The sequence below is a fragment of the Bufo gargarizans genome, chromosome 3, assembly GCF_014858855.1.
Source record: "Bufo gargarizans isolate SCDJY-AF-19 chromosome 3, ASM1485885v1, whole genome shotgun sequence".
NCBI lineage: Eukaryota > Metazoa > Chordata > Amphibia > Anura > Bufonidae > Bufo > Bufo gargarizans.
Window position 1 is genome coordinate 581885786 of NC_058082.1, and position 25283 is coordinate 581911068.

A 25283-nucleotide genomic window follows, 5' to 3' on the forward strand; every position below is an offset into this window, starting at 1 on the left:
GTATCCTTATTTAGCCAATCACGGTCTTTTGCATAAGCCCTATCACACATACTGAGCCTCCATAACAGTGACCTCCACAGTGTTCCCATAACAGTGTCATCCACAGCGCTCCCATAACAGTGCAATCCACAGCGCCCCCATAACAGTGCAATCCACAGCGCCCCCATAACAGTGTAATCCACAGCGCTCCCATAACAGTGTAATCCACAGCGCCCCATAATAGTGTAATCCACAGTGCTCCCATAACAATTTTCTCCACAGTGTCCCCATAACTGTGTAATCCACAGTGTCCCCATAACAGTGTAATCCACAGCGCCTGCATAACAGTGTAATCCACAGTGCTCCCATAACAGTGTAATCCACAGCACCCCCATAACAGTGTAATCCACAGTGCCCGCATAACAGTGTAATCCACAGTGCCCGCATAACAGTGTAATCCACAGCGCCCCATAATAGTGTAATCCACAGTGCTCCCATAACAATTTTCTCCACAGTGTCCCCATAACAGTGTAATCCACAGCGCCCCCATAACAGTGCAATCCACAGCGCTCCCATAACAATTTTCTCCACAGTGTCCCCATAACAGTGTAATCCACAGTGTCCCCATAACAGTGTAATCCACAGCGCCTGCATAACAGTGTAATCCACAGTGCTCCCATAACAGTGTAATCCACAGCACCCCCATAACAGTGTAATCCACAGTGCCCGCATAACAGTGTAATCCACAGTGCCCGCATAACAGTGTAATCCACAGCGCCCCATAATAGTGTAATCCACAGCGCTCCCATAACAATTTTCTCCACAGTGTCCCCATAACAGTGTAATCCACAGTGTCCCCATAACAGTGTAATCCACAGCGCCTGCATAACAGTGTAATCCACAGTGCTCTCATAACAGTGTAATCCACAGCACCCCCATAACAGTGTAATCCACAGTGCCCGCATAACAGTGTAATCCACAGTGCCCGCATAACAGTGTAATCAACAGCGCCCGCATAACAGTGTAATCCACAGCGCCCGCATAACAGTGTAATCCACAGCGCCCGCATAACAGTGTAATCCACAGCGCCCGCATAACAGTGTAATCCACAGCACCCCCATAACAGTGTAATCCACAGTGCCCCCATAACAGTGTAATCCACAGTGCTCCCATAACAGTGTAATCCACAGCTTCCCCACAAGAGTGACATTCACTACACCCCCCTAACAGTATTATCCACCGCGCTCCCATAACAGTGACATCTACAGTGTCCCCATAATGGTGACTGCCGGTAGTGCCGGTGCATGCACAGTAGTGTGCAGGCATCAGGACCAGGGAAGGCCGGCAGGAGGCACCGTGAAGAGGTTCCTGCAAATCCCTGCGCTACGGAGGGTAAGTATAGCTGTAATATTCTTCTCTCCACAGGTAATTTTAATGGGCTACATTTCAAGTAGGGTCTGGAGAACCCCTTTTAATAATTTTTTTATTCTGGGTAAATATTTTCTGCAAAAAATTCTCTGGTCTCACACAAAATGAATCAAAATCTCCAATATGAGTTGTTTTTTCCCCAGTTGCGTAATTTGGAATTGACTGGACGAGAGAGGAACAACATGTGGCCTTCTTCTGAAATTATAATTTATCCCAGCTCTAGGTTGTGTAACCATGAGCAAAATATATTAATATACAATTCAGATTTCATGTCATTTCAGGACATTTTCCATAATCGGTTGTATCACTAAATAAAAAAAATAAAAAAACACTTAAGTGCAGGTTTCTCTGTGTCCCAGTATAAGGTTGTTATTGGAAAGTTCCAGTAAAGGGAGTAATTCTGATAAGAGGAGTATGCAGAGGGGGGATTTGGACGGTTCTCCAAATCCAACTATTAAAGCCACAGCCGGATCACAGAATTGGTTGCTGTCTAAGTCCTTCCTCAGTGTCCTTATAACAGCTGTCAATTACTGAGAGTAGTATACCGTATGTCCCCTCCAGCATGCTCCCCTGCTCCTAGCTGCTCGCCACCTCTCTCCACTGTCTAGCATCCGCAGTGGAAGCGGGTGGAGGATTACTTTCAACACCAACAGTCCTTGCATAAGACAACACCCACCTACATGTCAAGGCAGAGGCTGACGTCTAATGTATCAACAGCCTCTCTGCTCCACGTGTGTGTGTAGTGTATGGGTGATGTATATGTATGTAGTGCTTCTGTAGTGCAGTTAATAGTTATGCCCCCATAGTGGCCTCACACAGTAGTTATTCCCCCTTAGTGCCCCCTTCATAATAGAATGCTGTCATAGTGCTCCCACACAGCAGTAGTGCTCCCTTAGTGCCCCACAAAGCAGTTATGCCCCCTTAGTATCCACACACCGTAGTTATATCCCCTTAGTGCCTCCCTACACAGTAGTTATGCCCAGGTGCGTAGCTAAAGGCACATGTGCTCTGGTGCAAGAGTTCAGCTTGGGCCCCCTCCCCGTTCACTCAGCGCTGGTGCACCTAGCTTATCTGCTGCCCGAGGCAAAAATTTCAACGCCCCCCCCATGCCAAATTCTCAACCTAACCCCTTCCCTCCAGCCCTACTGTCAAAGGGGTTGTCCTCTTTTTACTACTGATGACCTATGCTCAGGTCCCCCAACACCCCCGCCGATCAGCTGTTTGAAGAGAGGGCAGCGCTCATATGAGAGCTGCTTTCTCTGCTCTGTTCACCTGCTCGCCGTAGCATTTGTAAGCAGGTAAACAGAGCAGAGAAGGCAGCGCTCGTACAACAAAAAAAAAAAAGCGGACAACCCCTTTAAACACATACTTGAAAAACATTACATACAACGCTACAGAACATACAGGGTCATACAGCGCCACATATGTATCTCTTACATTCAGTGATGTCTCCTCTGATGTAGATATTCTCTTCTTCTCCTGTCAGACCAGACCACCATGGTGACTTCTTTCAGCTGTGCTTCGTCTCTGCAGAGTTTAACAAACAGACATCTTACTTTTCTACTTTTCCATCATCCTCCCACCTTCTGAACATCCCATCCTGCCACCACCAATACTGTGTCCACTGTGCCCCCCAATATTATCCTGCAGAAACAGTTCCCCTGAAAATACTGGTACCACACAGATAGTGCGTCAGTACAAAAACACCCCTTTATATTGTGCGCCAGTACCAAAAAATACCCCTTTCAGATCAGACCTCATATAAAACCCTAAATGAGACCCCCATCTCAGACCAAACCCCCTTTAGACCTCTATATCAGACCCCAGTTTTAGACCTCAGATCAGACCCCATTAGACCTCCATGTAAGACCGCAACCCAATACCAGACCTCAGATAAGACCCCCATTAGACCTTCAGACCCCCAATCAGACCCCATTAGACCTCTAGACCACCAATCAGACCCCCATTAGATCTCCAGACCCCAAATTAGACGTCCATACCCCCATTAGACCTCTCCAGACCCCAGTCAGATCTCCAGACCCCCCCCAGTCAGACCACTCCAGACCCCCCATTAGACCTCTCCAGACCTCCAGTGAGACCTCCAGACCCTCTGTAAGAACTTTCCAGACCCCCAGTCAGACCTCTCCAGACCCCCAATAAGACCTCCATATCAGACCTCAGATCAGACTGTAAAATAATAAAGTAACTTACCTCTCCTTCCGCCACTCTCCCTGTCCTTGCTCTCTTCTCAGGGCCCGCTCTGCACAGTCAACTGACCTCCTGCAGCGTCAGGTCAGAGTGCGCTCTGTACGTCCTGATGCTGCAGGCAGCCAGGACACAGCAGCATGGGCCATGAGAAGAGCGAGCAGGAGGAGGAGTAAGTACAGCGCTCACAGCGGAAGCGCTCACTTGTATTCCCTTTATAAGATGCACTGAATCTTATAAAAGGGAAAAGTACATACGACTGGCAACTGCGACCGCTGCGACCCCTATAGTTACACCAGTGGTTATGCCCTCTTAGTGCCCCCAAACATAAGTTATGCTCCCTTAGTACCCTCACAAAATAGTAGTGCTCCCATAGTGTCCCCAAACAGTAGTTATTCCCCATTTGTGTCCCCTTCACAGGAGAATGCTCTCATAGTGCCCCCACACAGTAGTTATGCTCCCTTAGTATCCACAAACAGTAGTTATATCCCCTTAGTCACCCCTACACAGCAGTTATGCACTTTTAGTGCCCCCAAACAGATGTTATGCTCCCTTAGTACCCCACAAAGTAGTAGTGCTCCCATAGTGTCCCCAAACAGTAGTTATGCTCCCTTAGTAGCTATGTCCCTTAGTCTCCTCTCATTTTAGGTGCCACACACACTAGTTATATGTCTCTTTAGTGTCACCTTTACAATAGGGCTGCCCGCTCAGTGCCCCCTCACACTAGTGCTGTCCCTTTAGTGCCCCTTACAATATTGTTGCTCCCTACTACTCCCCTTGTAGTAGTGCTGTTCCCTTAGGGCACCCTCACAATATTGCTGCCCCTTTAGTGCCCCCTCAATATAATGTTGCCCCTTTAATGCCCCTCACAATACTGCAGGATATCATGAAAATAGATTTTTGAATCGGTGTAGTTCAGGCTCTGGCCTCTAAGGGGGTCCTCTCCAGTTAGAAATCACTAGGTTGCACTATTTTGAGGCCTGAAGGTTGTTGTATTGGGGAGCTAGACCTAGAGGTGGTACCCTACAACTTCATTTTTTTAGGCAGAGGCAGTTTCGTGCCCATGGGATTATTCGGCGGCAGGCATATTGCTTTGGTTTAACCTCATCCATACTTTGAAGATGGCGCTTGCTCAGAGGCTGTATGCACAGTCATTGAGGAGAGGCTGTCAGTCTCTGATAGGACCATCTCCTTGACATCGAAGCCCAGAATGAGCTTGGATATAAATGAGAAAAATGATAAGTTATCCTGAGTCTATTCCTATAAACAATATATCAAGCTGCTCAGATTCTTCTGCTCTATCACATGTTGCCTTCAGCTCAGACACCATCTTCAAGGTGACAGGTTCCCTTTCTGTCAGCTTCCGATTATCTATTGTATTAGGACACTACACTACGTGCAGAATTATTAGGTAAATGAGTATTTTGACCACATCATCCTCTTTATGCATGTTGTCTTACTCCAAGCTGTAGAGGCTCGAAAGCCTACTACCAATTAAGCATATTAGGTGATGTGCATCTCTGTAATGAGAAGGGGTGTGGTCTAATGACATCAACACCCTATATCAGGTGTGCATAATTATTAGGCAACTTCCTTTCCTTTGGCAAAATGGGTCAAAAGAAGGACTTGACAGGCTCAGAAAAGTCAAAAATAGTGAGATATCTTGCAGAGGGATGCAGCACTCTTAAAATTGCAAAGCTTCTGAAGCGTGATCATCGAACAATCAAGCGTTTCATTCAAAATAGTCAACAGGGTCGCAAGAAGCGTGTGGAAAAACCAAGGCGCAAAATAACTGCCCATGAACTGAGAAAAGTCAAGCGTGCAGCTTGCCAAGATGCCACTTGCCACCAGTTTGGCCATATTTCAGAGCTGCAACATCACTGGAGTGCCCGAAAAGCACAAGGTGTGCAATACTCAGAGACATGGCCAAGGTAAGAAAGGCTGAAAGACGACCACCACTGAACAAGACACACAAGCTGAAACGTCAAGACTGGGCCAAGAAATATCTCAAGACTGATTTTTCTAAGGTTTTATGGACTGATGAAATGAGAGTGAGTCTTGATGGGCCAGATGGCTGGATTGGTAAAGGGCAGAGAGCTCCAGTCCGACTCAGACGCCAGCAAGGTGGAGGTGGAGTACTGGTTTGGGCTGGTATCATCAAAGATGAGCTTGTGGGGCCTTTTTGGGTTGAGGATGGAGTCAAGCTCAACTCCCAGTCCTACTGCCAGTTTCTGGAAGACACCTTCTTCAAGCAGTGGTACAGGAAGAAGTCTGCAAGGTAAGAAAAACATGATTTTCATGCAGGACAATGCTCCATCACACGCGTCCAAGTACTCCACAACGTGGCTGGCAAGAAAGGGTATAAAAGAAGAAAATCTAATGACATGGCCTCCTTGTTCACCTGATCTGAACCCCATTGAGAACCTGTGGTCCATCATCAAATGTGAGATTTACAAGGAGGGAAAACAGTACACCTCTCTGAACAGTGTCTGGGAGGCTGTGGTTGCTGCTGCATGCAATGTTGATGGTGAACAGATCAAAACACTGACAGAATCCATGGATGGCAGGCTTTTGAGTGTCCTTGCAAAGAAAGGTGGCTATATTGGTCACTGATTTGTTTTTGTTTTGTTTTTGAATGTCAGAAATGTATATTTGTGAATGTTGAGATGTTATATTGGTTTCACTGGTAAAAATAAATAATTGAAATGGGTATATATTTGTTTTTTGTTAAGTTGCCTAATAATTATGTACAGTAATAGTCACCTGCACACACAGATATCCCCCTAAAATAGCTAAAACTAAAAACAAACTAAAAACTACTTCCAAAAATATTCAGCTTTGATATTAATGAGTTTTTTGGGTTCATTGAGAACATGGTTGTTGTTCAATAAAAAAATTAATCCTCAAAAATACAACTTGCCTAATAATTCTGCACTCCCTGTAGACCTGGCAGGTTCTCTAGTCTGCACTTACAGATTATTGCAGTGAAATATATGATTGAGTATAGGATAGTAGAAGACTGTGGAATGAGTCATGGCTTAGTTTCACGTGCTGCGTATAGGACGAAAGTTTATAGAGTGTGGAGTGAGTCATTTCTCCACTTAGCTGGAATGTGCACCCTCTCTGGAGGCGATATTCACATTTGGATCAATCCCTCTTGTGTTCAGTCTCTGCTGCCATGTTATTCTAGGAATTCCTTACAGGCTTACATCTCCTAGAAGTGCACGTTTCAGAGCTAATATTTTACTGTGTGACAGGGAAAAGTTAGACGTTCCGCCACTCCTAAATGCATTCATCTCCTCTATTTTCTTCCCACGTCAAAGCTTCCTCTATCACTAGGATATGCCACCAATGTCAGATAGGTGCAGGTTCCAGAGGTGTGACCAATCTCTCGAATGGAGCACTTAAAGTGAATAAGAGTACACTGCGGATGCGCAGCTATGTTCTAAATAATTTCTGGCTTTGCTGTTCTCCATTAATTTCTATGGGACTTTCAAAAATAGCTGAGCATGCCCGCTTGGCTATTTTTGGGACTCAAAAGGAACTCCCATAGAAGTGAATGGAGAGCACTGCCCGCATACGTGGTGTGCTCACTGTCGGGGACCTGTTCTTGAGATGGTCCAGAGGTGGGACCTGCACCTATCTGACATTGGTGGCATTTCTTAGCCCAAACCCTTTAACTCGAAGGAACTTTTCTTGGAGTTAAGAGACAGCAAGAGGCTGTGATGTCAGGAAGCAGACATGCATTTACTTTGGCGGCTGGGCACACAGCAAAGAGGAGAAGATCAGGCAGTTCCAAGTCACCGGCACACAGGAGTAGGGGAGCCGGTGAGTGGAGCATGTGGTGGGCACAAGCTGTCACCACAACATGGACATTGTCCACAGTGGCATTCCAGCCACCGCAGCACACACATGATATTTCTCCGGACTTCTAGATAATTGTGTATATACGATGAGCACCTCGAATTGGGTGGTGGGCAGAGCTAACTTCTATTCACAATAGGTCTACCTAAGGGAACACTCTGCTTTATACTTTTATTTTAGATCTGACATTTGACATGCAGTCCAATCTACAGGCAGCATGTTATAGAGCAGGAGGAGCTGAGCAGATTGATATGTAGGTAGCAAGGTGATTGACAATGGTTCCATAGAGGGACTGAAATATTGCTGCCACATTAGGTAAATCAATTCAATTTATGGCTGAATAATTTCGGAGCTGCCTCTTCTTTTGGAGATTTTATACCACCAGGTGCTCATAGTTGCCAACATTTGACATTTGATGTGTTTTCTAGTGATACTTTCATTAGGGTGGAGCGGAGTTGAGTAATGGGTTTCACTTCACTTTTGACCATATAAATTACTGTACATATGGGGTGTAAAGGACATCAGATCTGGAATATACCCCTGTAAAGCTGATTTTCCTATTTAACGTGTGACTTCTAAAGCTAATGCAGCGATACATTATAATACGTAAGCAGTGCTGCCCTATATCATTTCTCCTCTGTCCACCGGGTAATAAAGCAGATCTATGAAGAGATGAAGATGCTCAGTCCAGATGTGAGGTGCAGTAAATATGATTAAATGTATTTACTAGGTTCATATTTCAAGGATATGTTCTAGCAGATGGTTATTCCTTTTTTCCACCCAGGAAATCATGGCATCTGCTGTTATTTCCCAGATGTTTTGCTTTCTGAAGAAATCAAAATTAATTAGAAGCCCAGTATTGCCATGATGCATCTGTCTAGCTATTTATCCATCTAGGGGTGTACACGAGGGGGTGCTCACATGGTGCCCAATTGCCCACTTGTGCCCTTTCCAACATTGGCTCCCTGCCCTGTCATTTGTAAGGGGGTTAAGACTCCCTTTTACTGACAGATGTGTAGTTTTACACTGAATAAACTTATATGGCAATGGCGAACCTATCTAAGCAAATGATATTTGTATTGAGCTGTTTTTGAAGCAATGCTGTATGTACCGGATTTGGCTCTGGTGCTGTATTTATGTAATGAGCTTGGTTCTGCTGCTGTATATATGTCCCGTTCTTGGTTCTGGTCCTGAATTTATGTCCTGACATTGGTTCTAGTGCTGTATATACAATCACCTAAAGAATTATTAGGAACACCTGTTCTATTTCTCATTAATGCGATTATCTAGTCAACCAATCACATGGCAGTTGCTTCAATGCATGTAGGGTTGTGGTACTGGTCAAGACAATCTCCTGAACTCCAAACTGAATGTCAGAATGGGAAAGAAAGGTGGGCTACAACAGCAGAAGACCCCACCGGGTACCACTCATCTCCACTACAAATAGGAAAATTTGCACGAGCTCACCAAAATTGGACTGTTGAAGACTAGAAAAATGTTGCCTGGTCTGATGAATCTCAATTTCTGTTAAGACATTCAAATGGTAGAGTCCGAATTTGGCGTAAACAGAATGAGAACATGTATCCATCATGCCTTGTTACCACTGTGCAGCCAGGTGGAGGTGGTGTAATGGTGTGGGGGATGTTTTCTGGGCACACTTTAGGCCCCTTAGTGCCAATTGGTCATCGTTTAAATGCCACGGGCTACCTGAGCATTGTTTCTGACCATGTCCATCCCTTCATGACCACCATGTACCCATCCTCTGATGGCTACTTCCAGCAGGATAATGCAGCCATGTCACAAAGCTCGAATCATTTCAAACTGGTTTCTTGAACATGACAATGAGTTCACTGTACTAAAATGGCCCCCACAGTCACCAGATCTCAACCCAAAAAAGCATCTTTGGGATGTGGTAGAACGGGAGCTTCGTGCCCTGGATGTGCATCCCTCAAATCTCCATCAACTGCAAGATGCTATCCTATCAATATGGGCCAACATTTCTAAAGAAGGCTATCAGCACCTTGTTGAATCAATGCCACGTAGAATTAAGGCAGTTCTGAAGGCAAAAGGGGGTCCAACACCGTATTAGTATGGTGTTCCTAATAATTCTTTAGGTGAGTGTATGTCCCATTCTAGGTTCTGGTGCTGTATTTAAGTCCTGACATTGGTTCTAGTACTATGTGTATGTAATGAGCTTGGTTCTAGTGCTTTATATAGACTGAGTTTGGTTCTGATACTGTATTTATGTAGTTATTTTCTGATGCTGTTTTTAGGTATGAGCTTGGTTCTGCTGCTGTATAAACAGCATGTCCCGTTCTTGGTTCTAGTGCTGTATATATGTACTGAGTTTGGTTCTGGTGCTGTTTTTAGGTATGAACTTGGTTTGGTGCTGTATATGTTACACATCACCTTTTCGTGCGTGAATTAGGGTTTATTCATTGTACTTTAAGGCAGTGTAGGGGTTAACTCTGAGTGGAGGTGCTAGGCTATATGGCGCTGATTAGCTTTACTATATTTTCTCTGTCTCTGTCTTCTGCCTGTTGCCTGGATTCTGACTCTGTGCCGCCAGCCTTGTCCCTGGGACAATTTCTCGGATTTGCATGTACTCTGCCTGACCTCAGCCTGGTTCTTTCTATGTGTTTGCTGACTCTCTGGTGAATAACACTGGTCTCTTACACTCCCACTGGTCAGCATCCAGCCATGCTGGTTAGTTGGCACTGTGGTTCCATAGCCATTGTCAGTAACAGAATATATGTACTTTATTTGGTTGTATTTATGTGACGAGCTGAGTTCTGGTGCTGTATATAGGTACCATTCTTGGTTCTTGTACTGTAATCATATAATGAGCTTGATTCTCGTGCTGTATTTATGTCCTGAGCTTGGTTCTGGTGCTGTATTTGTGTCCTGAGCTTGGTTCTGGTGCTGTATTTGTGTCCTGAGCTTGGTTCTGGTGCTGTATTTGTGTCCTGAGCTTGGTTCTGGTGCTGTATTTGTGTCCTGAGCTTGGTTCTGGTGCTGTATTTATGAGATGAGCTTGGTTCTGGTGCTGTATTTATGTGATGAGCTTGGTTCTACTGCTGTATTTATGTGATGGGCTTGGTTCTACTGCTGTATTTGTGTCCTGAGCTTGGTTCTGGTGCTGTATTTATGTAATAAGCATGGGCTTGGTGCTACATTTATGTATTGGCCTCGGTTCTAGTGCTGTATTTATGTGATGAGCTCAGTTCTCGTGCTGTATATAGGTACCATTCTTGGTTCTTGTACTGTAATCATATAAAGAGCTTGGTTCTGGTGGCGTATTTATGTAATGAGCTTGGTACGGCACTGTATTTTTGTCTACATTCCCAGAGGGATTGCACCCAGCAATAATACTGACTGAGCTGCTGTTTTTCTTTCTTTTTTAAATTATCTATCTATCTATCTATCTATCTATCTATCTATCGAACAAATAATGAGGCAGCTCTCCAAGAAAGAAGAGGGTGGTTTGTATTGATGACCGAATATCGGCCGGGGCGGTTTGCGAACGCGATCGCGTGAACGTGATCAAATGTTCACAAACCGAAAGTTTGCGGCGGGCTCCATTCACTTTAATGGCAGGCGAACCTGAAAAACCTTCAGCTCATATTTGCAGCCACCAAATACTTAGTAGAAGTGCACAAATAGTCCCACAACATGGACAGTGACATATCAGAGGGGGGTCAATGACAAAAATTCCAACAAAATATATGTGTCTTAATCAGAGGACAATTTATGCGTCTTAAAGGGAAATTCTCCTAAATGTGCCCTGTTGCGCTACCTAAATGCACTATATAGAAAGTATATAATTGGTATATAACACCCCACTTCAATCACTTTTTTTGGGGGGGCAACTGGTATATCACACCAGTAGAAATTATTTGTTCCAATAACGCTTGTCCCTCTATATACCTGCAGTATCGCAGCAGAACCGCACACAACTGCCGCACAATACAAATGCACTATAATATAATTTCTAACATAGAAAGTATATTATAACATTGTACAATGAAGGCAATTTATTAGAATATACATAAAGATAAAACGTAACCTTTAATAATTCTCATTCAGACGGCCGTATGCTATCCGCAAAAATGCGGATCTGTTTTTTTGCGGATTAGATGCTGACCCATTCACTTCTATGGGGCCCTTTTCTATTCCAAGGTTCCGCAATACAAATGAAACATGTCCTATACTTGTCCATGAAAATCAGGACATGGCCCCATTAAAGTCTATGGGTCCGCAAAAATACTGAATGCTATCCGTTTTTTTTACGGACATTCTGAACTGTCCGCAAAAAAACGGATCTGCATTTTTGCGGACAGCATACGGCCATCTGAATGAGCCCTAAAAGATATCCCTCAAAAGGAAAATAAATTTAATTACTAGGGTCCATTCACACGTCCGTAAGATCCTCAAAACACGGACACTGGCAATGTGCATTCCGCAATTTGCAGACCGCACATCGCCGGCACTATAATAGAAAATGCCTAATCTTGTCTGCGTGTGAATGGACCCTTAAAGTTAAGCAAAAAGAATAGTAGGCAATAACAAGTGCTCGGCAGCACTAAATCAGAAGCCATATGTCCTACCACAATCTGGGGGGTTCCAGTGCACATCAATGAATCCCGAAGGGAAAGCAAAAAACATCTATCCCTGGGCTGGATGATGATGTGGTATTGAAGGACAGGGTGGTCAAAGAACTGTCCCTAATATTGCCCTACAGGGGGGGGGGGGGGGGGCTATTCTGGCCCTGATTGCCTAACCTCAGACCACCCGCCCTGATAAGAGCGACCCCGTCCGGAACCTTACCCTATATAAAATTGGCCCTAGTAAGCCCCTAGCCCCTAGGCCCCCTGATTTCTAGGTGATCAGTATATAGATCTATGTTTTTTTGACTCATTATAAAAGTATAAGTATATCGCACCCCTCTGTGTATCACACCTATCGATCGCACAACGTTACCAGTACTTAAAATAACTTTTGTGGCCCTATTAGCTAGCGTTTGGTGTCCCTAACAGCCTGTCCCTGCTCCACACAGCAACCTCTCCCTACACTGGCAAAACACTGAATGTAAAATGGCGGCCAGATCAGGTTTATTTATAAGGTAGGGGGTGTGTCCATGTGCTGAAACGTCTCAATTGGCTGTCCTGTACCACCTGATGGATGTGTCATGGGTCAAAGTTCTTCACAATGTAAAAGAATATGGCGGGCGCGAATATCGCCATATGTTCGCATGTTCGGCGAATCGCGAAACTACCGCCGGGCGAACCGCAAGGCCATCTCTAGTGGTTTGTTTGTCTATCTATCTATTTCATATCATTCATCTGTCTGTGTCTAACTATCTGGAGAAGAATATTCTTTTGCTCATATGTTTTTTTCTGCTCCTAAAGTTGTCAGAGCCAATTAGTCAGATGAGCAGCTTGTCCCAGATTTGTAATTATCTCAGACAAACTCTTAATTTATGTGGCTTTAGACGTGTCAGGGCGCTACTTAACCTGCCACAAAGACAGAATGCATGTTATTGGGGAAAGTTTTACGACATCTGCAGTTTTATTTTTTAAGTTACAATTTAACAACACATTATTAAGTGAATCAGAATGTCATATCCCATGCCAACAAAACGTCACCAACAACATAATCAATTCCATCTCACAATATAAATCATGGCGGACACACTGTATAAACTGCCAGCCTTATGCTTTAAAAATATTATAAAGAAACTCTCTGACAAAGAGACTGTGACTTATATCCCAGACCCAGACAAACACCTTTGTTAAAAGAAGTATAAAGTGAAAAAGTTCCAAAATGTGTACCAGATAATTTTCATGTCTTTGTAGCATTTGGAACTTTGTTTTTCTAATTCAAACTCCAAATCCCATGCTGCATACACATGGGCACATGTACTAAAGCAGTATGCCAGTATGCCAATTCTGGAATTCAGAAGTCACTAAAGTTTGCACAACAGGTATTTTGTGCAAACATTTGTGACTTTTTCCCGGCCTTGTGTGTGTGTGTTTTACTCCCTATCTAAAGTCTGTTTAAGCTGGCATCCATGAATGCTTACCCCCTCCCCACACACATCTGCTGTGTGTAATTTCCTGCTGCTATTTCTGAGAGAAGGGAGGGGGAGAGCACAGAGAGCCGTCAGAAACAGGAGCAGAGGCCTGATGGATTTATGCCAAGGTTCAGAAGCAGAGGCAGACTGGGAACTTAAAGTGGCCCTGGAAAAAATAAAATAAAAGTGGAACCATGTTGTAGGCGGGCCAGGTTGACAGAAGGCGGGGCCAACACATGTAGGCGGGGCCAACAGAAATAGGTGGGCCAGCAATACCAAAGTGCAGAACAAAATACCATCCCAGCAGAATCAAATACCATAGTATAACACAAAATACTGCTGCCCATGCCACGGTATGAAACTGTATCATCGCCCTGAGGATGACTATACAGTTGAATTTAGGAGGGCACATGTTGCCACTGGCTGCATAAATGCCTGATGATCCTACATTAATTAATGCTGAGAGCATAAGATCTTTATGTATCTTGCTGGTAACCAAGAGGAGGGCTTGCAAGAAAATTTAGACTAGCACACCCAAAGTCACAGGTGCACACCTATAAAACTAACCATACCTACTATACATGAAAAATGGAAGCTCTTCGCACAAATGTTTGATCAAATGTGTGTCAGGGCCCATCTTCCAATGTCAAGGTGGCTTCTGCAGAACTGCCTTCTTTTGGGCCTAATCTAAGCCTACAATGTTCAGGGTGGTGTAGGAACCAGCTATATTTATACTCTGCTTAGAAGCGCTGGGCAGATGGGTGGGGAGTGTTTAATCTAAAAGGAGGCAGCTACCCTCCAAACACACTGCCAGGAAGTGCAAGCCTAAATTTTCTTGCAGTGTTTTTAGAGGGTAGCTGCCTCCTTTAACATTATTCACTCCCTGCGCATCTTCCCAGGGCTTCTGAGCAGAGTATAAATATCACTGGTTCCTACACTGCCCTGAACACTGTAGGCTTAAATTAGGCCCAGGAGAGAGGCAGTTCTGTTAGTGTTAGGTACCCATCTGCAGAAGCCACCTTGACGGTGGTAGATGAGCCCCACACACGCTTGATCAAAAATGTGTGTGAACAGCTTCTATTTTTCACATAAGGAGGGCTTGGATGGCTCCATGGGCTTTGGCCCACCAGGTAATTTCCCTGAAAGGTCTATGGCCATTCCGCTCCTGTTCAGCAGCAGCACCAGCTAGGTGAAGGACGTACACACATTCTGCACAAGGAAAATGGTAAGATTTTTAATAAAGACTATTTAGAAAGTTTATTAAGCCCTTCCTGCTTCCATTCTATAGATTTACATCCTAAATGACCAGGGCATAGATCTAAGTCCTGTACTTGCACCGGTGACGTCACCGCAAGCGGTCTCCCGGGTAACAGACCAAGCTCCCTCACGCCGCGCGTGCTTCCGGCCGGGGCCGCACTGCTGCTGGCAGGTGAGCAGAAGAACGCCGCGATCTGAAAGGAGAACAGCATCCCTACAGGAACATCAAGAAGAACTCAGAACACGGCAAATTGAACATTTACCTAGAGAACATTTTGGAGGAAAGGATAAGGTACCAATGATATTGGAAATATCAGTATTAACCCTTCACTCACTGTTTTATTTCCAGTACCAATACTCATATTCTCTGACCTATATGCCTCTTGTCACCTCCACCTATTGACCACATGTTTTGATCCTCATAACCATCCACACTGGTATACTTATTTCTGCAGCCAATTACACACTTATTCAGACTAGTATTTAACCATAATACTCACCTAAAGGATTAGCTGTTTTGGACTGTGTACTCCAGCGCTTATGTCCTATATCTCCCACGGGTGATATATCCATTTTGTATACAAGTGTGAATAAGAACCTTCTTCAACAACACATGGTTCCTTCCTTGCGTTCCCCACAACAATCAACCAGCAATTTTAATGCAGGACAATGCCCCCTGTCACACAGCAAAACGGGTAAAGCAGTTCCTTGAAACTGAGAACATTGAAACAATAAAAAATGGCCAGCCCAGAGTCCTGATCTAAACCCAATAGAAAACCTCTGGAAAATCCTTGGTGACAAAGTTATGGTCAAGAAACCCACAACAGTCACAGAACTGTTGAAGAGACTGGAAGAAGAGTGGACCAAAATCCCACCAGAGCCGTGTGAGAGACTAGTGATGTCCTGTGTCCGCAGATGTGCTGAAGTCATTCAAAGCAAGGGCCTGTACACTTCCTACTGATTGGTGACTGTTGTAATCTTCAAAAAATTTTGTTGGACTCTTTCTGTGTGCTACAGTCATTGCTATTCTCTAATTATGATCATCAGGTTTTTTGAAAAATAAAGATTTTATGTTGATATACTTTGGTTATTTTGGAAAACACTGTTCTAATAGCATGGTGTACCCCTTACAAAAAATCCTTCAAATGATGATCAAAATATCTAATGTTCATAAATTGTTCTCTAAATTTGATCGCCACTTGTATATATAATATATTATTTTTACATACTATATATTATTACATGTTATTATTATTGAGATTCATGATAAAACCCACAGCACAGACCAGATTTCCTTCACCCCTTCACCCTGTCACCCTTAAATTGAGGCCATGGCCAGATATCACGTATTTCTCCAAATGCTTCCATTACAAAACTTTGATCACGTTTTGTGTCTGTCACCTGTCCGACGCCGTAGCTAAAAAAACCTAAAAGACAATAGTAACAGCAACAGCATCAGCAAACATTATGCAATACCACTCATCACTTATCATTACGTCAGATACATAAATAGTCTTTTTTAATGCATGTGAGGAATCAATCAACAACTTTCAGGTTGATTGCCCCATAAGTAGTGTTTGGATACTGGTGTTTGACGTGTTATCTGAGAGGCTGGCAGTGCTCTTCTCCAGTCATCGACTAAGATAACAAGGAAAATATCACATTTAAGGAATATAGATATACATCACCCCCTCTCAGGCCTCAGTACAACTCTCCTAGTAACAAAACAAACATCGGAGATGTGTGACATCATGTATGGTTGAAGGGCCGTTAGTACAAGCGTGGATGAATGACATGTTCTGTCTATTAGTACTGTGTGGACAGTGAGATAAAGTTGCCCAGGGGAGAAGCTCTAGAGAGCAGGTGCATTACCCAGCCCAAATATTCCTATGCCTAAATGGTACATGATAGCAGGAGGGACTATTTCAGATTTTGCTCAGAGGCCCACACGACCACCACTTATGAATTACAGGGTGGTCATAACCATGGAAATGAGCAGTATATAATGTGATGGAAAAACAAATCCAGTCAGCAAAGGAAGCAATATGGATAATAACAATACATTAGTAAGTGCCTTGTATAACTATCTTTACATGATAAATGCCATTTGATGAACTGAGACAACCCCTTTTAACATAATGTTGCTAGGTCTTCCCTGCAGTGTAAACAGAAGACAGAGGGATGGTCCTTCACACGGAATGCCTGTGTGTAGATAGTATCAGGCTTCAGAGTGAGGAGGCATGTCTAAGTAATCCAATCTGATTGGCTGGCAGGAAACTGCTGCTTAAAACATGTTTGTATGGGAAGGCAGTTTTAGCCTCAGAGAACTGGCAGAGGAGCCATCTTGAGAAGATCCTCATGATGCAGGTTTCAAAACAGCTGTAACTAAGGGAAAAGCTCAAGGAAAACAGTGGTATGTGAAGAAACTAAAAATTGCTTTATGCATGATACTGCAATAGCAGTAACATATGCTAAAAATGTAGTTTTTTTTAATGAAAACATAACAGTTACACTTTAAGGGTACGACCACACGGGCCGGTTTCCTGATGCAGTTTTGGAAGCCAAAACCACGAGTGGTTCTGAATGAGTTGTTGCGGAGAAAGCCAGGATTCTATTTCTTGATGAAGGACACTGAGCAGTTCCTCCCCTGTGTGACTTGGTTTGCCCAGGCAAACGAGGTGCAGAACAGCGTGACACCGCTGTCCTTAACATGTGGTATGCTGGAGGGGCACTGTGAATTGTCTCTGCAGTGGAGGCTGAGGACACGGTGGAGGATGAGGAGGCAGAAGCGAATATTGTCGCAGGACCAACTGCGTGAGAACGTGGAGGCAGAAGCGGCATCACCTGGCCAAGTTGCTGGTGTGGCTGTGTAGGAACCACAATCACCCAGTGGGCTGTAAAGGAAATGTATTGTCCCTGACCGTAGTTAAAGCTCCACACGTCGGCGCTGCCGTGCACTTTGACACCGACAGGCTCAAGGACTTGCCCACCTTCTGTTCTATATATGTGTGCAGGGCTGGTACTGCTTTTTTGGCAAAGAAATGACGGCTTGGGACTCTCCACCTCAGATCGGCACAAGCCATCAGTTCTCTGAAAGTTGCAGAGTCCACCATTTGGAAAGGGAGGGACTGCAGCACCAGCAACTTGTACAGGAGCACGTTCAGCTTCTGCGCTGTTGGATGAGTGCACACATACTGTTGTCTCTTGGCAATCACTTTGGTGATCGATTGCTGATGGAATGACTAATGAGGAGTAGGAGGGCGAGGAGCAGGAGCATCTGGACCAGCAGTTGATGGGAAGATCAGACAGCTCCCTTCGGCTGAGGTGGTGGAGCCTTGACTGCCTGAAACCGGCTGCGTGCCACTGGGCGATGCAGCGGTTGCTGCGGCAGGCTGGACCACCACATCAGAGCCACGGTTCTCCCAGGCCACTTTATGGTGATGCTGCATATGTTGACGCAGGGACGTGGTGCCAACATTGGCACCATGGCCACGCTTCACCTTCTGCCCATAGATTCTACATATGGCCATGTTCACCTCTTCTGGCGGCTTAACAAAAAAATGCCACACCGCCGAGTAGGTGATTTTCTCCCAACACTACGCACTGGCTGACTGCTACCGCCGCTGCCTCCGTGAACCCATGCACCGCTACTTCCTGGGAAGGTAGGCTCCTGCCAAGCGGGTGGTCTACCCCAGACACATTTGGCTCCAGCCCTCCCACTGCTGCCACCCTTCTGACTCCCGGCCATGCTAGCGACTTGCTGGCTCCGCCGCTGCCTCATGGGCATGCTGCCAGCCTCTTCTCAAGATGATGATGAAGCCCCTTTCGTCACCCGGCTCCCAAGTGCTATCAGTTACATCATCATCATCCAGTATTGTCTGCACGTCACTGATTTCCTCCTCTACCGTCTCTGGGTCAGGAACCTGACCACTCACAACACATTTTCCCACACTACTTGCTCGCCTAGTGGAGGAAGTGGCGGATGTCTCCTCCATATCTTGGCTTGCCAGTAGCTGCTGATTGTCTTCTAGTAGCTTGTCCTCACTGTATAGTGGTCTGGCTGAGGGAACAGAAAAGGACAGAGGCAGGTTGAGGACAGGTGAGGGCACAGGGCCTGCTCCCGGGCAATGCCAACTAAGGGTTGTGTCTGACGAACCCACTGACTCTTGGCTAGGGGTGTCTGATGTCACTTGTTACGAGGTCGAAGATGGAGTAAACCATTCAAGAACCGCTGGGTTGCTGGTCACGACATGACCGCTAGCTAACACTGGAAGCTCAGGCCTCTCAAAGTGACCACTGCTGCCACGGCCTCTTACTCTGCTGCGACCTCTGCCTGCGCCATAAACATTTAGGCCTCTGCCACCCTGTGCAGAGCCTGGCACTTATCTGTCTGACATACTGGTAGATCAAATAAATAAATTAAAAGGAAATTAAAACATCGCAAAAAAGTCAGTAATTTTTTTACTTCACCACACAATGGCTAATAAGCCCTTTTTCCCCCACTAATACACAAAAAAAGGGGTTTAGAACATATAACTGCACCGATGAACGGCAAATATATTTTTGTTTTGCCACTAATACACGCCATAAAAAGCTTTAGAACATATAACTGCACCGCTGAACAGCAAATATATTTTTTCTTTTTCCTCTAATACATGGCCCAACCAGTAATGCTAAGGAGGCTCTTCCCTGTCGCAGGCTGCTATTGGCTGCTACCCTCCCCCAACATCACCGGATGTTTTGATCCACGTGACGGGAATGTCGGGGGCGTGGGAAGTATAATGCATTTGAGGGGCCTGGGCATTGGGGGTCATGTTTTAGATGTTGGATAACCCCTTTAAAAGTAGGGTTTGAAGGAAGGGGTTAGGTTGAGAATTTGAAATGCCGATTGTCTCCGGAATTGGTTCACTCACCTGTAATTTGTCTGGACAGATTCCTACAGCCGTTTGTTTAGAAAATCCCTTCCTATTTAAAAGACACCACGATGGCAGTCAAGATCTTCGAGAATTTAAAATATGAACCGGGATAGCTCATGGCCACCTTGGATGTGAGTTCTCTGTATACCTGTATAGAACATAAATTGGGATTAGAGGCAATTTCCAAAATACTTACACAGAATAATACTCTAAGGGGAGACCAAATTCAGTTCCTTTTGGATGGGATAGAATATATACTAACTCACAATTATTTTTCGTTTAAAACTGGTTTTCATTTACAGACAACTAGTACGGCCATGGGCACCAGATTTGCCCCCAGCTATGCCAATCTGTTCATGGCGGCGTGGGAGCAGGAGGCAATAACACCTAAGCTGGGGGCGAGTCTGGTGCTCTGTCAATGATATATAGATGATGTGGTATTAGTTTGGAAAGATACATAAGAGGAACTTATGGCCTTTATAGAAGACCTCAATAGAAATTAAATAAACCTAAAATTTACAGCAAACGTGAGTAAAGAAGTAATTCAATATCGCAATCTCAATAAAGAGGTCAAAGGTTCGAAGTTTGTATGTAGTACGTATCACAAAGGTGGCTAAAAATAGCTTTATATTGAGGACTAGCTGTCACCTGCCTCGGTGGCTCCTAAATGTACCTTATAGACAATTTCGGAGGATTAAAAGGAATTGCACCTTTGATGAACAGTTTGAGAAAGAGGTGGACATCATGAAATTGCAATTTTTGGAAAAAAAATATCCGGTAGATTTAGTTGATGATTCTCTGAATAAGGTAAAAAAAAATGAATAGACATGAATTCTTTCAGGAAACAGAAAAAACAAAGGATGAGGAAAATACTTCTAAACTGGTTCTACCATTCAATGAAAACTATAAGAAAGTATCAAAAATAATAAATAAGTATTGGTATTTGTTGGGAGAGGATAACATTTTAGCACCAACTATCCCCCCCAAAAAATATAATAATAATATATACTAGTGCCCCAAATTTGGGATTACGGGTGGCCCCAACCATAAAAAATACAACAAATGACAAGAAAAGATCTATAATAACCCCATGGGATAAATTGAAAAAGGCTTCTACAGGTGTGGCCTATGTAGAAACTGTAGATTAACGAAATTTGATAGAAGGAAAGAGATGGTGGAATCTAAGACAAACACATTCAAGTATGAAATTAGAGAAACACTAACTTGTAATACAGAGGCAGTAATTTACCTACTGGAGTGTCCCTGCTCCAAACAATATGTGGGACGCACAAGTAGAACATTAGAAATCCGAGTGTCGGAACATATTAATAATATAAAAAGGGCTATATCAAACACTCGGTGTCAAACCATTTCAAATTGTTCCACAATAGCAACCCAACAGGATTTAAATATTTTGCACTCCAATCGGTAAAAAAGGATTGGAGGGGAGGTGACTTTACGGCAAGGATGTCCAGAAGTGAGTAAAGACGATATATGAGTTCGGGTCGATGGCACCTTGGGGACTGAACTCTGAAATGGAGCTCTTCGGTTTCCTATAGGGGACCTGTGGTGGACGTCCACACCATGCCTGAGTCAGTCATTCTTTGTATCGGGCATGCTCTGGTTGTCCCCCACGAGTCTCTCGGTCGTATGTCTCCACTTGGCAGGCAATGGGGAAACAGTATTAGTAATTTTTTTGAACGTCTTTTAAGGGTTAATTATTGTTATTTGTGATTTTATTATTTTATTGTTTATTATACATTACATTATGTATGTTGTAATATGTTGCAAATAGTATCCAGGTCCATAGTTTGATAGAAATGCCGAGATTACAAAGTCTGGCCCACTTTTTGGATCAAGGGTATAAAACCAGTAATCCCGTCCCTCATTTTGAATATACCACTGAGGAAGAAACTATTATTAGTTTTGAAGCGCGTCTGGTTACTAGTTTCCCGTCCATATCTACTTATATTCTCCATATACTACTTATATATTGAAGTATCCGAGGCTGCACACGACTACACAATATTCCAACACCACGAGGCAAATCCGGCGTCTCCACATCGCAAAGAGACATGCGCAGGAAATCACAGCGCAGTTAACAACAGTGCCGGCACTTACGCAAAGGAGACAAGCCAAATCCATCTAGCGGGACACTGCCAACGGGACCCGGCCAACTACACGTGACATGCAGTTCCATCTCACACGTATGGGTTGGTAAGAGCAGTTATCTGTATCTTTGGATTTAAACCGCTACTATTGCCATTTGATACAAAGCGTAATCAATAACTGTCCACATACGGAGCACTCCAGAGTGGAATAGATCTCGATCATTTATTAAACTCACATGGAGAAATTTACATTTTTTTTTTTTTATCATCCTGACTAACACTGTCTGAGCTCCGCACTAGTGAGGAAGAGAGGGACTGTGTTACATATATTTGCAATTTAATGAGTTGTTTTTATGCTGTTTAATTGTATATGGTATATTAAATAGGTATTTTATTCTTGTATAGCAGATGGTCATTGTGTTTTATATGTTGTTCTATTGAATCTATTGAGTGGAATAGCAGGCTCAGATTTGCTCCGGTGAGCTCTCTATCGTATTGTTGATTTTGCACCGTATCCATTTTTTGCCTCAGGCAGCAGAAAGGCTAGGTGCACCCCTGCCCCTGGCCACAAAGCACTCAGGGAAGGAGGGGGCCCAAGCTGAACTCTTGCACCAGGGCCCATGAGTAGAGTTGAGCGAACACCTGGATGTTCGGGTTCGAGAAGTTCGGCCGAACATCCCGGAAATGTTCGGGTTCGGGATCCGAACCCGATCCGAACTTCGTCCCGAACCCGAACCCCATTGAAGTCAATGGGGACCCGAACTTTTCGGCACTAAAAAGGCTGTAAAACAGCCCAGGAAAGAGCTAGAGGGCTGCAAAAGGCAGCAACATGTAGGTAAATCCCCTGCAAACAAATGTGGATAGGGAAATGAATTAAAATAAAAATTAAATAAATAAAAATTAACCAAAATCAATTGGAGAGAGGTTCCATAGCAGAGAATCTGGCTTCCCGTCACCCACCACTGGAACAGTCCATTCTCAGATATTTAGGCCCCGGCACCCAGGCAGAGGAGAGAGGTCCCGTAACAGAGAATCTGTCTTCATGTCAGCAGAGAATTAGTCTGCATGTCATAGCAGAGAATGAGGCTTCACGTCAGCCACCACTGCAACAGTCCATTGGCATATATTTAGGCCCAGCACACACACAGGCAGAGGAGAGAGGTCCCGTAACAGAGAATCTGGCTTCATGTCAGCAGAGAATCAGTCTGCATGTCATAGCAGAGAATCAGGCTTCACGTCAGCCACCACTGCAACAGTCCATTGTCATAAATTTAGGCCCAGCACCCAGGCAGAGGAGAGAGGTCCCGTAACAGAGAATCTGGCTTCATGTCAGCAGAGAATCAGTCTTCATATCATAGCAGAGAATCAGGCTTCACGTCACCCACCACTGTAAGAGTCAATTTTCATAAATTTAGGCCCAGAACCCAGGCAGAGGAGAAAGGTCCCGTAACAGACAATCTGGCTTCATGTCAGCAGAGAATCAGTCTTCATATCATAGCAGAGAATCAGGCTTCACGTCACCCACCACTGTAAGAGTCAATTTTCATAAATTTAGGCCCAGAACCCAGGCAGAGGAGAAAGGTCCCGTAACAGACAATCTGGCTTCATGTCAGCAGAGAATCAGTCTTCATATCATAGCAGAGAATCAGGCTTCACGTCACCCACCACTGTAAGAGTCAATTTTCATAAATTTAGGCCCAGAACCCAGGCAGAGGAGAAAGGTCCCGTAACAGACAATCTGGCTTCATGTCAGCAGAGAATCAGTCTTCATATCATAGCAGAGAATCAGGCTTCACGTCACCCACCACTGTAAGAGTCAATTTTCACAAATTTAGGCCCAGAACCCAGGCAGAGGAGAAAGGTCCCGTAACAGACAATCTGGCTTCATGTCAGCAGAGAATCAGTCTTCATATCATAGCAGAGAATCAGGCTTCACGTCACCCACCACTGTAAGAGTCAATTTTCATAAATTTAGGCCCAGAACCCAGGCAGAGGAGAAAGGTCCCGTAACAGACAATCTGGCTTCATGTCAGCAGAGAATCAGTCTTCATATCATAGCAGAGAATCAGGCTTCACGTCACCCACCACTGTAAGAGTCAATTTTCATAAATTTAGGCCCAGAACCCAGGTAGAGGAGAAAGGTCCCGTAACAGACAATCTGGCTTCATGACAGCAGAGAATCAGTCTGCATGTCATAGCAGAGAATCAGGCTTCACGTCAGCCACCACTGCAACAGTCCATTGTCATAAATTTAGGCCCAGCACCCAGGCAGAGGAGAGAGGTCCCGTAAAAGAGGATCTGGCTTCATGTCAGCAGAGAATCAGTCTGCATGTCATAGCAGAGAATCAGGCTTCACGTCAGCCACCACTGCAACAGTCCATTGTCATAAATTTAGGCCCAGCACCCAGGCAGAGGAGAGAGGTCCCGTAACAGAGGATCTGGCTTCATGTCAGCAGAGAATCAGTCTGCATGTCATAGCAGAGAATCAGGCTTCACGTCAGCCACCACTGCAACAGTCCATTGTCATAAATTTAGGCCCAGCACCCAGGCAGAGGAGAGAGGTCCCGTAACAGACAATCTGGCTTCATGTCAGCAGAGAATTAGTCTGCATGTCATAGCAGAGAATCAGGCTTCATGTCAGCCACCACTGCAACAGTCCATTGGCATATATTTAGGCCTAGCATACAGGCAGAGGAGAGGTTCATTCAACTTTGGGTAGCATCGCAATATAATGGTAAAATGAAAATAAAAATAGGATTGAATGAGGAAGTGCCCTGGAGTCCAATAATATATGGTTATGGGGAGGTAGTTAATGTCTAATCTGGACAAGGGACGGACAGGTCCTGTGGGATCCATGCCTGGTTCATTTTTATGAACGTCAGCTTGTCCACATTGGCTGTAGACAGGCGGCTGCGTTTGTCTGTAATGACGCCCCCTGCCGTGCTGAATACACGTTCAGACAAAACGCTGGCTGCCGGGCAGGCCAGCACCTCCAAGGCATAAAAGGCTAGCTCTGGCCACGTGGACAATTTAGAGACCCAGAAGTTGAATGGGGCCGAACCATCAGTCAGTACGTGGAGGGGTGTGCACACGTACTGTTCCACCATGTTAGTGAAATGTTGCCTCCTGCTAACACGTTGCGTATCAGGTGGTGGTGCAGTTAGCTGTGGCGTGTTGACAAAAGTTTTCCACATCTCTGCCATGCTAACCCTGCCCTCAGAGGAGCTGGCCGTGACACAGCTGCCTTGGCGACCTCTTGCTCCTCCTCTGCCTTGGCCTTGGGCTTCCACTTGTTCCCCTGTGACATTTGGGAATGCTCTCAGTAGCGCGTCTACCAACGTGCGCTTGTACTCGCGCATCTTCCTATCACGCTCCAGTGCAGGAAGTAAGGTGGGCACATTGTCTTTGTAGCGTGGATCCAGCAGGGTGGCAACCCAGTAGTCCGCACAG

General features: G+C 44.7%; 1 long non-coding RNA gene across 1 annotated transcript in view; it reads right to left on the reverse strand.

Moving 5' to 3' along the window:
- LOC122930710 overlaps positions 1–25283 on the reverse strand; it is a 143301-nt gene that overhangs the window by 109446 nt on the left and 8572 nt on the right. Inside the window, exon 2 of the long non-coding RNA XR_006388161.1 lies at positions 19720–19870. This is a non-coding gene — a long non-coding RNA (uncharacterized LOC122930710). The remainder of the gene's footprint in view (positions 1–19719; positions 19871–25283) is intronic.